This window comes from Pteropus alecto, unplaced genomic scaffold (genome assembly GCF_000325575.1).
Source record: "Pteropus alecto unplaced genomic scaffold, ASM32557v1 scaffold10, whole genome shotgun sequence".
NCBI classification, from domain to species: domain Eukaryota; kingdom Metazoa; phylum Chordata; class Mammalia; order Chiroptera; family Pteropodidae; genus Pteropus; species Pteropus alecto.
In genome coordinates, this window is record NW_006431210.1 from 10,199,794 (window position 1) to 10,211,863 (window position 12,070).

The 12,070-nt window shown below is 39.7% G+C and overlaps 1 protein-coding gene and 1 non-coding gene across 2 annotated transcripts in view; one reads left to right on the forward strand and one right to left on the reverse strand.

The window, feature by feature from the left end:
• Positions 1–12,070, forward strand: part of ITGA9 (integrin subunit alpha 9) — a 290,420-nt gene that overhangs the window by 128,452 nt on the left and 149,898 nt on the right. The window lies entirely within an intron of this gene.
• On the reverse strand, positions 7,641–7,759 carry LOC112470323. The gene has a single exon (XR_003042943.1). It is a non-coding gene; the product is annotated as a 5S ribosomal RNA (ribosomal RNA).

Consider the following 12,070-nt stretch of genomic DNA (forward strand, 5'->3'; position numbering starts at 1 on the left):
GGTTGTGGTGCTAGGGAGTTTTAATCTTATTTTGCTGGCAATAGGGAGCCACGGAAGATTCTATAGAAAAGGAGTGTTTATTTCCTTGAGCAAGCATTTCTTTGACACTCCTTCCACACACACCTCCTAGCCTTATTGGAAGGAGAAATAGAATAGTGGTTCTTTTCTCTCGGCCATGCCCCCATCTTCCCCTGGAGGCTTGCATTCCCCATGCATGGCATTTTTGATGAGCAGAACAGCTCTTAACCAGGCCCGAACTGCTCCAAAAAGATTGGGGTGGGGTTGCTGGGGGGACAGATAAGGGAGGGTGCAACAAGAACAGAAACAGAACAGCTCTCTAGGAAAGGAAGCTTCCTCAGCCTTCAAGAACACAGAAGCCAAGAAGAATACCAATAATTAGCACAGCAGAGGTTCCTCTGTCAACCAATCAGGTGTTGCTCCCAGAAAACAGTAAGGGAAAAAAAAAATCAACGTCGGAATTCATTTTTTAACACTTCATTATCATGAATCAACTTGATAATTCCCCAGAAGCAGAATATTCCTGAAGTAGCTTCATATGATCTCCAGAAGTGACTTACATTTAGAAATTTTCCTTTGGACTGCAGATAGAATACTGATAATTTCCAGACACCATGGCTTCTGCTAACCATCAGCATAAGCAGTATTAAGCTTTATCTCTGAAATTAACCAGACTTGAACTCCATCAGCACAGGCTTTAATGAAATTCTCATGCACATATCAGAACTTGCTTATCTTCTTTTAATCAGAATCTTAAAGTCAAACTTGATGGCTTTGTTTTTCTAAAAATGGAAAAATATCCTCCCTCAAAAAAAAAAAAAAGAATGAAACGATACAGAAAACACCTTTATTTTTTTATCCCATCAGTTTATCCAGCTGATAGTAATTGTGGAGCTCTTATGAACCAATACTGTTTTAGGAATTGGAGATACAAAACTGAATGGAACAATGAAGTCCCCATCCGTTGTATTGTAATAATAGAGGCACATATATCATAGAGCTAAAATTTAGGTAGCAGACTTTAGGGACTAAAGTAAATTTCCTTAATTTAATGAAGTGTATCAAAACCCACAATAAGCATCATATTTAATGGTGAAATATAGAAATAATTTGCATTATAGGAGAAACTATAGGCCAGAATGCTTACTTTCATTTCTACTTTCTAGTGAAGGTTCTTGCCAATGTAATAAGGTAAAAATAAGTATAAATAGTAGAAAGTGAAAGATAATGCCATCATTTACAGCTGATACTATCCACCTAAAAAATTCTAACAGAATAATTGATGAACTGTTAGATTAATAGATTTCAGCAATTTGGCTGAATCCAGACACAAAATCAATAGCTTTCCTATGTATTTAGTGAGAATATATCATTTTAAAAAATCCCAATTCACAATAGCAATAAAGTATCTAAGAATGAACCTAATAAGACATGTGTGAGACCCATATAGGACAATTTAAAAATTTTAAAAAGGATTTAAGAGATCTTATTAAAAGAGATATAGCACACAAATCTGTCGGTTGTCTTCAAACACAATTACAGTAAGATTTCTTTCCATGGAACTTGACAGGCTGATCTATAATTCATATGTAAAATAAAATGTGCAAAAAAATCAAACTTTCTTTAAAAGAAAAAAAGAGCGGAAGAAGGAACGTGTTCAGCCAGATATCAAAATATGTTATGAAACGGTATTAAAACCATATAAAATTGGTACAAAAGTAGACCAGTTGATCAAAATTCCTACTATGTGCCATTCACAAAAATACATGGATTGAAGAGAAGTGTAAAAAGCAGGACTGTAGGAGAAATTAAAAAAAAATAAACCGTATTCATGAGGTTGGAGTAGGGGAAGTCTTTTAAAACAAATACATGTCAATACCAAAAAAGAGTAGATGATATATTTTATTATATTAAAATCCCTTTTACATGACAACTGACACCATCAACAAAGTAAAAAGACTAGTATAAAATATAGTAGTAGCAAAGGATTTCTAATCAGAATAAAGAAATAATTTTTTGAAAAAACAATAAAACCATTTATCACCAGTAAGAAGCAAAAGATATAAAGAGGCAGTTCATAGTCTAAAAAATATAAAAATAAGCAAAAAAAAATTATTCTCATTTATAATCAAAGAAACACAAAACAAATAGCACTTTTACCCACATACTGGCAAAATTTTTTTTAAAGGCTAATGTTAAATGTTGGAGAAAATAGGGAAATCGTTTGCATTTAGTAGCGATAGGATTGTGATGTGACTTCCCATCACATCTTCATATTCTTCATATTCTTCAATCTTAAAGCTTCCCTTTTTCATATCTTCTTTATGGAAATATTTGCACACATGCTCAAAGCAAAGATTTTTATTATGGTATTACGATGGTAGAAAAATTGAAACATAATGTCTACAAATAAGGAGATTATTAGAAGAGCTGTAATGGAGTAATACTCTGGAATCTAATATGCAGCAGGTAAGAAGGAAGCACATCTATTCGTAGCGACCTAGAAAGCTCTCAGAGATCCTACTTTAAAAATGGAAAAACGAAAACGAAGGAAACGGTGTAGTGGATGTATAGCTTACATCGCAGATCTTCTTCCAAGAATGCAGGACTTCTTCCAGATGAGGCCTTCAGCTGTTATCTCCTTTTGTGCATCACCTTCAGCTGACCTTGTCCAAGGTCACATTCTTTTCCTGGAGCAACCTGCATCCAGTGGCTGACCCTCACTGAGGAATAAAGGCCTGGGCCTCCTGGCCCAACTTGGAACAACCATGAAATGTCATTCTATCTTTAGAACTCTCTAGTAGTAATAATAATAAATGCATAATAATTCATAGGCTTGACTAAGGCTTCTATTGAGACCACATCACAGCCCAGCTTCCCCATCTGCCCTGTCTGTTTCTGTCCCTTTTCCTCCACGAGTGTTGATCCCAAGGGCAGTCCCTAGTAATCCTTATGCACCTCAGAGTTGGCTTCCCCAGAATCCAGCCTGTGACAATCAAGTGGTAGAACCATAGACAAAGCAATGCCATTTACAGTAAAAAAAAAATCCTCACAGTGCTATATACAGGCATACTTCAGAGGTATTGTGGGTTCATCTCCAGCGAAGCGTGGTAAAATAAGGTATGTCTGTATTTCTTTGTGTACATGTATAAAATACATTTTTAAAGTTCTGGAAGGCTGAGAACAGTGGCCATATATGAAGAGGGAGCTGAGAAGGGCAAGGAAGACAGTTGATCTTCTAACAGGAATATGTTCATGTACTTCTGGAGTAATTAATATATACACATACATGTACACACACACTCCCTGGGTGCTATGGTGACACTACGAAGGACGATCAGGGAAGAAGTGATGGCATTTGAAGACCGTCTTAAAGGATAACGAGGAGTTCCTTTGAGGATTATAAACACCTTCCCACATCTTTTGGATAAGTGTGAAATTTTAAAGTAAGATCCACACTTCCTGCCTCTATTCTTTTCCCTATCATTTTATTATGAAAGATTTCAAGCAATCGGTGTAAAGACTTTCACAGCAAATACCCATGTACTCATCACTTTGATTCTGCAATTATTTCACCGTATTCGCTTTATCACACATCTATTCATCAGTTTTTGAAAACTTTTATTTCAAAGTAAGTCCTTGGCTCTCTTGAAATGCTGTCTTCCTTCATTAGATGATAAATTTTAGGTTAAGATTTAGATTATCTTTTTTTTTTTTGGATTCTTTCATTTATTCTTATTAAATTAGGCGTACTTTTCTAGTTTTTTGCATATCTCGGCCATTTCCAAGTGAGGACAGTCACAGAGTCAATGGATTCAAGCTGTCACCATAAATAAGTTTCTTTCTTACCAATGGTGTTTCTATTTACTGAAACCTTACTTGATGTTGGGCTTTTTTGGGGTGTTATCTCATTTAGGCAAAACCGCCATTCTGTGTCATGGGTACCATCATTACCATAATTTTGCCAAGGAGGAAACTGAGGCATAGAGGGTAGAGAAGTTGTTCAAGGCCACACAGTCATTATTTGGCAGAGTCGGGGCAAAGGTTCATATTATTTTAAAGGCCGTGATTACAGCCATTCTCAAACATTCTCCTATGAGGGTGAAACACCCATCCTAGAATTTATCTGTGGATCACCCACTTCTCATGAGTATGTGTCTCACTCTGGACCTGTGATGTGATGATCTGGATGCAGTCAAAGTTGCTGAAGCACTCTCCAACTTGACCCAGCCTTTCAATTCCCTCATTACTTCATGGAGAATCATATATCCCAGGCACTCAAGTATCTTTGAGGTTCTGGGCCTCACTAAGTGGGGTTTATGTTGCTCAGTATTTCCTCCACCTAATACCAAGCCCCAGCTACGTGATCGTAAGTTGAAAGTGATATGTGGTGTTTCCTGAGAATTAAGGGATGCCGTGAGGCTTTAAATGGAGCATCTCTAAGTTTCCTTCTTGGAAAATCCTGTGATTCTCTTAGTAACTGACAAGGAGCCCTGTGACAGGAGATCCTGCTTCAACAAATATGTCGTGATGATCCTCCTTCACCCAGTGTGTCAGACACCGTGAGATGCGTGTCCATATCTCTTCCTTTGCCAGAGGAGGGAACTGAGGCTCAGAGAGGCTATATTCCTTACCCGAGGTAACACAGATGAAGGATTCAAACCTAGGGCCCTGTCCTTTCCATCACACCATGCTGCCAATATTTGATCCTGTTGGGATGGGGAAGGGCAACAGGGGAGCTAGCTTAGTGCTGGATTCAAGAATCGGAAACGTACCCGATTTGAAGTGTGTCCAAGCCATGTCCTAACTGCTCTGGTTTCTGCAGGTTTCGTGTCAGAATTGAAAAGAAGGCTACCTGTCCATCCAGGAAATGGGCAAAGGATACAGACGGACAAACAGTTTTATCAGAAAGGAAGCTGATTAAGTTTTAAGAAAATTTTAAGTTTCTTGTCCTGCTCTCTTCTCCCAGTTCACACCCATCCATTGTACTTATTTTCTGAGACATCTGGAGTTACTAAAGTATCGGAGATTTAAATGGAGGAGGAATGGGGAGAAGCTGACAGCTGAATGTAGGTGATAGTTAAGCTTAGAGAGATGCTAACGAAACGATGAGGAGTTGAATCTCCCGTTTAGTCTTTTCTACTTTTCTACACTTCCTAACGCTTTGTGTTAAACTCAGTCACAGAGATAGAAAATTCCAGTCATTGGGTGAATTCTAGAAGCAGATTTATTAGTAATGAAACCTTATCATTTGGTGTGTTTTAAAAGCAATTCATGGAAATCTATATAATTTCCTATCATGTATACCAGGAAGGTAGCAGAAAAAACGTTCCTCGTGAGAATCAGAAGCACGAGCTAAACATTTAGGAAAATCTTGTCTATAGAAGCAGCTGTTTAGCCACACAGTTCCCACGCTGAGGGCTTTGTTTGGCTTTTGGGAATGGTGTAGATATCGTGGGTGACTCGGGTCCACTCAGCCTCTAATTATGATTCACCTGTCCTTAATATCACCTCTTTCTTCACTCACTGTGGAACAGCAACTTGAAATATGTCATTTTTGGCAGATGTCCTTGGTAGAGTTCAGTATTTCTCACCCCATCTCTTTAAAACCCTCAAAGGAGAGCTCGTTTCAGAAAGTCGAGGTAAACCATGTAGAGGTTCTTGGTTGTTCGGAGCGGTCTCCCCCGCGAAGGCACTAAGGCCCGTTGGCAGGGCCTGAGACAGCATTCTGTCATCCGTCCAGTTCGTTAATTTACTCAGTTCGTTAACTGAGTCTTTTTCTGGGCTGGATATTCAGAGGCTGATGAAATAGATATGACTCTTCGCTGAGCTTACAGTCTAATAGGAATGCTAGAACGTAAACATGTAATAACTAAATAAGTAGAAATTGATTATTGTAGGTGCTATGAGGGAAATGACCAGGGTGAAATGTTTGAGAAGGCGTCAGTCATGCTAGGTGTTTGGGGAAAAGCATTGGAGGCGGAGGGAACAGCGAATGTGGTAGCCTGGAGGCAGGAAGGGTGTTCGGAGGAGCAACAGGGGGCCATGTGGTTGGACTACGGTTGGATGAGAGGGAGAATGGGAGGAGGTGACGGCGAAGAAGTCTGCAGTGGGCCACGCTCAGTGAGTGGGTTTAATTAGATGAGCTGAGGGAAGCTGTTGAAGCGTTTTGAGCAAGGAGGTATGGTGGGGCTTTACTTGTGTTCTCAAAAGATTACCCTGGCTCCTGCATGGAAAATGGACAGATGAGCAAGCAGGAGGCCAGAGAGGAGATTCACTTGATAGGTGAGGCGAGAAATTGCTGTGCTTCCCAGTGAGCTGGAGTGGATTCTAGTTCTGCCTCTGCCACTTTGATACTGTGTACTTTTGGGCAGGTCTCCTAATGTCTCTGGCATTCAACTGTTCACCCCTAATAAAATAGGGGTAAGTATTTTCTCATGTGGTTTCTGGAAGGAATAAGTATTCATAAAGTCCTCTATAAACCTCGACCATATGCTTATCTGAGCTATAATATGATTCATATTGAAAGGAGGTGGACCCCTGCAAGGCTGGAAAAATCACTCAGCTGCCCCTACGTGAGCAACATTTTATTATAGCTTGAGGCTAAAAAGATGCTTTTGTTTCTTTACAGCCATCAATGTCTCTCTAAGGGAGGGCGACTGGTTAATAAATCACACAGTGTGGTCATTTATATGTAGTCATTTACTAAGGTAATAACTTAGAATGGTTGAGCCTTTTTTTTTTTTTTTCTTGAGCTTCATGTCTCTGGTCACCAAATGTGGGTGACATATGAGTGTGATAAACTATGTAGGTGTGACATGCTGTGAATGAGAGGATGCCTGACGGAGGCCCATTAAACCTCCCTCCAGTCACTCTCCCCGACAGGAGACCACATGCTTTTAGCACCCAGTCAGTGCCGATGATCCATCACTATCCCCCAGTCTGGTGGATGCTGTATTCTTGTCCCACAAGAACCTCGGCGTTCTTAGGGTAAAGGCACACAATACTTATTTTGGCTTTGAACACAGCAAGTCTATCTTTCATCGTGCATTTGGGCCATTCAGAATCCTTATGTTACAAGGAAATATCTTGTTTCACATGCAATCTTCTGTTATGGCCCTGAGCAGATGCTGAGATTTGCTGCCCTGTCATCCACGAGAGCCTCTGGGTTCCCAGAGAGACCAATTTAAAAATATTTTCTGGAAGGCACTGCAGTGCTGGAAATGTTCTCTGTGTGCCCTGTACAGTACAGTAGCCACTAGCCGAGCACTTGAAATGTGGCCAGTACGACTGAAGAACTGAATTTTAAATGGTGTTTTAATTAGTTAAAATTTAAATCGCCACATGTAGCTAGCTAATGGCTACAGTACAGTGCTAGAGGAATGGGTTTTTTTTTTTTTTTTATGGAAACCCCTCCTCCGACGAGGGTCTTGTGAACCCATGGCCTCACAGGCCCCCTCGTGCCCCGCAAGACCCTCACCAGCATTTCCGTCTCCCACATTCCGGGCATGCTGAGACACACATTTGTTGGGCAGTTATAGGCATTGCTTCGCTGTCTCAGTATTTCAGCACGGTCTGTGTGGTGAGATTTATTTATTTATCTTTAATTTTTATTTTTCTTATGCCTACAGCACCAGGTCATCCTAGGTGGTCTCCCATCCAAGTACTAACCAGGCCCGACCCTGCTTAGCTTCCGAGATCAGACGAGATCAGGCGTGTTCAGGGTGGCATGGCCGTAGACAGTGTGGCAAGATTTAAATGGTGTGTCGGGAAGGGATCAGTGAGCAGGCCGTCCTCAGAGGGGGACGTTTCCCCCACACTGACCTCTGCTCTGAGCCCTGACCTTCTGTTTGACCTCTGTGGGTGCCCTGCAGTGGCTGTGGAGGCTGGCCAGTCCCAGGAAAGGCATTTGTCATTTCCTACTCTTGGTGTTAAAATTGTCCCTGCCAGCATAGACACTTGAAAGTCAATGATTTCTTAGCCCATGCCCACTTCTTGGCCTGTGTGAGAGATTTCTGGGGGGTGGGGAGTGGGGGTGGTGACGTCCACAGTGTAGAGGCCGTGACAACAGCAAGGCCGAACGACTCTCCCAGTTTGCTTGAGTGTTTTCGGGAGGCCTTTGCTGAGCAGCAGGTGGGTGGATGAGCTAGCTGCTCACTAGGACCAGGAGACACCTGGATCCATGGTCAGAAATCAGGTAGCTCACCTGTCCGTGGAGGGAGACGTAGAAGGTTACTCTGGTGCAGATGGGGAAACGGGGTTAAGACAAAGAATTGGCCCAACATTGTTCTTTTTAGTCTATAGATGAGGAAAAGAAGATTGATGATGTGCCCAAGCTTGATGGTAGCCCGAATGAATATTGTAAATGGGATCAGTTCTCTCACATTCCAGAATTCAATGTCTGGGCAAGTCCTGCCCCTCAAATTAAGATATCAGCATTCAGCATGTAGGGGACTAATTTGTATTCTACACAGCAACAGGCTCTTGAAAGATAACAGATGTTTGATGGAGAGCTTAGATTTTTGCATGATATAGATTTAGAATATAACTTTTCCAGGAAAGGAATAGGGTTAAGAATGTCCCATGCTATCTGTCATACTAACGAACTGTGCATAGCCCATCAAATCTGATAGAAACAGCATCACTGCCCAGAAACAGCTCAGACCTGGGAGTGATGTCAGGGAGACCAGGGCCCTGAAAGACAGGGTCCCGTGAAAGGACCACTGGTTCTTTTTTTAAAATTCAGGTTTAGCAGGAACCATTTTTAATTTGGGGCTAGCCCTGTTTTCACCCCTGGTGGTCATTCCTCAAAGCTATTTTTATTCCTGAAAAAAAACAGGCATGAGAAACCAAACAGGGATTTCCAGTTACAGGTAATTATCCAGATTGCAGCTGTGGCTTGTTCTGCTTGGCACATTTTTGTTCACACCCGGATTGGAGCTGATCTACTTATAAACAGGTGGTTTGGGTGTGGAGGGGATATCTTTGGGCTCTTTATGGCTGGATTTCCAGAATATGCTTTTAAAGATTATGGTCAAATTTCCCTTGATTGGGGAGGGTAATGACTAAAGGCCTCGGTCATTTATGTTTCCTTTTCCAGTATGAGAAGTGTTATTAATTTACTCACTGAAAACGTTAAGATCAAAGAGATCATAAATGCAGCACGAACGCTATTTCAAGAACATAAAATTCAGTTATTTCTATTAACAGAAAGGATTTGGAACAATGTCTTTGAAGGTGAACAACAAAAAGTGTTAAGTATTTTTTTCTTTTTCTTTTCTTTTTTTTAAGTGACTATATGGAATATCAATGCAAATAGGCTGAGATTTAGTGAAAAATGGCTCAACCAACTAAGACTTAGAAAACAACAACAAAAAAAACTTTTCATAATCTTTGGTAAGATCGAGAATGTGGTTCATGGACTCCAGATAATTCATTGGAACTGTGCAAATCTTTTCAGACAGGTTTGACCTTGGGGCCCCAAAGAGCCCATTGGTACTTACAAATCATTTTAGACGAGCTTGTCCTTGGTACAAATAATTCTACATTTACAGTTCCAGGAGACACTTGCCTATTCTATTAAAAGGCTTTTGCTGCACTTTTCAGTGACATGAGATTGAAGACATGAATACTGTTTTACATAGTTAGCAGGACCAACTCTACTATGATATGGTGTGTTTTATAAGTTTAGAGAATTCATTTGTTTGTTTAAGGTTTTCTTTGAAACCTCAGATTAGAGTACTCCTTGAAGTGGAGTCTGATAAGTCCCAGTGTTACCTGTCTCGAGGGGAGGTAGGGAGCTGGGCAGAAAGATGGACTCCAGATAGTTAAGAGAATGACCCCAGATAGTTAATGAGACCAGAGAATGACATTCTGTGTTCTGAGGAGATTTCCCCTCCCTGTCATGCCACACTAAGGTGTAGGAGAACACCCCTAAATTTGTGACTACCCTAAAGTAAGTGGTGTTACACCTTACTTTTCATCCATTAAACAAAAAATTCTTGACTAGAATCACATGATCAGTTTTTCTCTGTCCTTTCTGAGAGGTAAGATATGCTCTGGACTTTTCTTGCCTCTGTTTCTCCAGAGCGTCCACACACTCAGCCTCCAATGCAGTACTCCATCCATCCTTTAATTCGATAGAGAAGGATTTCATCTTTCTATGAATTTTCATAGCACTTTGTCTCTTTAGATTTGTATTAGAAGTCTTGTCTCTATCTAAAGAAAATTTGTAAGCGTTCTATGAGGTAAATGATATCTTATTCATATTCGTAATCCCTACTGCACTCTGCCCTGCACAGAGGCATTCTAAATAAGTGTTTATTGAATAACCGAATGAGAGTTGTTTAACACCTATGTGCACATTCTTGTGCCAGGTAAAAAATTCTTGTGGAAGATTTAACAAAGAATGAAATGGTCTGCACCCATGACACTTGTAAATAACTATGCGTCACAAAATAGGAGTGTTTCAGTTATCTACTCCTGTGCAAGAAAACTTAATGGTATAAAACAACAGCCATTTTATTGTGCTGACAGTTTCTTTGGACAAGGAATTTGGGCAGGGAGCAGTAGGAATGGCTCATCTCTGTTTTGTTGCTGTTGAGTTGTATGAGTCGATTATGTGTTTTGGATATTAACCTCTTATTCGATATATGGTTTGCAAATATTTTCTCTCAGTCCATAGGTTGCCTTTTCATTTTGTTGATCCTGTTTTTTGCTGCGCAGAAGCTTTTTAGTTTGATGTAGTACCGTTCGTTTATTTTCGCTTTTGTTGCTCGTGCTTTAGGTGTCATATCAAAAAAAAAAAAAAAAAAAAATCATCGCCAAGACCAACGTCAAGGAGCTTTTCTCCTAGGAGTTCTTCTAGGAATCTTACTGAATCAGATTTTGCATGAGTCTTCAGTCCTCTTAGAGTTAATTTTTGTGAGCAGTATGAGATAGGGATCTAGTTTCATTCTTTTGCACATGGATATCCAGTATTCCCAGCACCACTGATTGAAGAGACTATCTTTTCCCCATTGAGTATTCTTGGCTTCTTTGTCAAATATTAGCTGTGTATACATGAGTTTATTTTTGGGCTCTCAACTCTGTTTCATTGGTCTCTGTGTTTATTTTCATGCTGGTAACAGATTGTTTTGATTATTATAGCTTTGTAAGAATAGTTTGAAATCAGGAAGTGTAATATCTCCAGCTTTGTTCTTTCTCAAGATCCCTTTGGCTATCCAGGGTCTTTTGTGGTTTCATACAAATTTTAGAATTGTTTTTTCCATTTCTATAAAAAGAATTGCCACTGGAATTTTGGTAGAGATTGCACTGAAGCTAAAGATGTCTTTGGGTAGTATGGACATTTTAATAATATTCTTCCAGTCCAGGAACACAGGACATATTTTTATTTATGTTGTCTTCAATTTCTTTCATCAGTATCTTATAGATCTTTCACCTCATTGGTTAAATTTATTCCTAAGTATTTTATTGTTTTATGCTATTTAAATGATATTGTTTTCTTTATTTTTCAGGTAGATTTCACATTTATAGGGAAGGGCTGTTTAATATTATATTTACCCCAAAGGAAGATGAAGTTCTTTTTCATTCTTTAAATTGTTTAAGTAAAACGGATAGGTCATCTTATTTTATACCTTGTTTCCATCTGATGGCCAAGTGAGAAAGGAAATTAGGCTTATCCAAATAGAAGAGGGAAAAATGAGAGGGCGATGTGATACATGATTTCTGTTCTTTGTATTATTAACTTAAGATGATTCCGGAAATGTAATGAAGTTCAGAGTATTCTGCTGCGATTCCTGATAATTTTAATAGTCTCTTGAGATTGTATCAGTAAACTCTGAGGTGATACATATACAGACTTAATTTGTCTAAGCCCGAGAGTCACCACTTGGGGGAAAATAATACCTAAGTGAGATTATACCCAATAACCTATGAAAGCACATGGCCCGGTCCTGAGCATTGATGATTGATCAATGTTAGTTAAATTCAGCTGTGACAGGTACCTCATGCTGAAGGGACCAAAATGAAATTAGATCTCACTCAGAGCATC